This window comes from Pseudophryne corroboree, chromosome 7, assembly GCF_028390025.1.
Source record: "Pseudophryne corroboree isolate aPseCor3 chromosome 7, aPseCor3.hap2, whole genome shotgun sequence".
In the NCBI taxonomy this organism is placed as follows: Eukaryota; Metazoa; Chordata; class Amphibia; order Anura; family Myobatrachidae; genus Pseudophryne; species Pseudophryne corroboree.
Genome location: NC_086450.1, coordinates 376,592,444 through 376,594,450, shown reverse-complemented (window position 1 = coordinate 376,594,450; position 2,007 = coordinate 376,592,444).

The window sequence follows — 2,007 nt, the reverse complement described above, 5'->3', positions numbered from 1 at the left end:
CCTTGAGGATGCTGGGACTCCGTAAGGACCATGGGGATTATACCAAAGCTCCCAAACGGGCGGGAGAGTGCGGATGACTCTGCAGCACCGATTGAGCAAACAGGAGGTCCTCCTCAGCCAGGGTATCAAACTTATAGAACTTTGCAAAGGTGTTTGTCCCCGACCACATAGCTGCTCGGCACAACTGTAATGCCGAGACCCCTCGGGTAGCCGCCCAAGAAGAGCCCACTTTCCTAGTGGAGTGGGCCTTAACCGATTTCGGTAACGGCAATCCTGCCGTAGAATGCGCCTGCTGAATCGTGTTACAGATCCAGCGAGCAATAGTCTGCTTTGAAGCAGGGGCGCCAACCTTGTTGGCCGCATACAGAACAAACAAAGCTTCAGTCTTCCTGATCCGAGCCGTTCTGGTCACATAAATCTTCAAAGCCCTGACTACATCCAGGGACTCGGAATCCTCCAAGTCCCTTGTAACCACAGGCACGACAATAGCTTGGTTCACATGAAAAGATGAGACCACTTTTGGCAGAAAGTGAGGACGAGTCCTCAACTCTGCTCTATCCACGTGAAAAACCAAGTATGGGCTTTTATGCGATAAAGCCGCCAATTCTGAAACACGTCTCGCCGAAGCTAACGCCAACAACATGACCACTTTCCACGTGAGGTATTTCAACTCCACAGTTTTAAGTGGTTCAAACCAAGGTGACTTGAGGAAACGTAACACCACGTTAAGATCCCAAGGTGCCACCGGAGGCACAAAGGGAGACTGAATATGCAGCACCCCCTTCACAAAAGTCTGTACCTCAGGAAGAGAGGCTAATTCTCTTTGAAAGAAAATGGATAAGGCCGAAATCTGGACCTTTATGGACCCTAATTTTAGGCCCAAGGTCACTCCTGTTTGAAAGAAGTGAAGTAGACGGCCCAAATGGAACTCCTCCGTAGGAGCAGCTCTGGCCTCACACCAAGAAACATATTTCCGCCATACACGGTGATAATGTTTCAACGTCACGTCTTTCCTAGCCTTGATCAGGGTAGGAATGACTTCCTCCGGAATTCCTTTTTCCGCTAGGATCCGGCGTTCAACCGCCATGCCGTCAAACGCAGCCGCCGTAAGTCTTGGAACAGACAGGGCCCCTGCTGCAGCAGGTCCTGCCTTAGAGGAAGAGGCCACGGATCTTCTGTGAGCAACTCTTGCAGTTCCGGATACCAAGTCCTCCGTGGCCAATCTGGAACAATGAGGATTGTTCTGACCCTGCTTATTCTTACAATTCTCAACCCTTGGGTATGAGAGGAAGAGGAGGAAACACATAGACCGATCTGAACACCCAAGGTGTCACCAGAGCGTCTACCGCCTAAGGGTCCCTTGACCTGGCGCAATACCGCTTTAGCTTTTTGTTGAGACGGGACGCCATCATGTCTATTTGAGGCAGGCCCCACCGATCTGCGATCTGTGCAAAGACTTCTTGATGAAGTCCCCACTCCCCCGGATGCAGGTCGTGCCTGCTGAGGAAGTCCGCCTCCCAGTTGTCCACCCCCGGGGATGAACACCGCTGACAGCGCGCTTACATGGCCTTCCGCCCAGCATAGAATCCTGGTCGCTTCTGCCATGGCCACTCTGCTCCTTGTTCCGCCTTGGCGGTTTATATGAACCACTGCCGTGACATTGTCTGACTGAATCAGAACCGGTCTTCTCCGAAGTAAGTTCTCCGCTTGACGCAGGGCGTTGTATATGGCCCTCAACTCCAGGACGTTGATGTGGAGACAAGTCTCCAGGCTTGACCAGAGACCTTGGAAATTTCTTCCCAGTGCCACTGCTCCCCAGCCTCGGAGGCTTGCGTCCGTGGTCACCAGGACCCAGTCCTGAATGCCGAACCTGCGACACTCTAGAAGGTGAGCACTGTTCAGCCACCACAGGAGAGATACCATGGTCCTGGGAGACAGGGTGATCCTTTGATGCATTTGTAAATGGGACCCGGACCACTTGTCCAAGAGGTCCCATTGAAAAGTCCT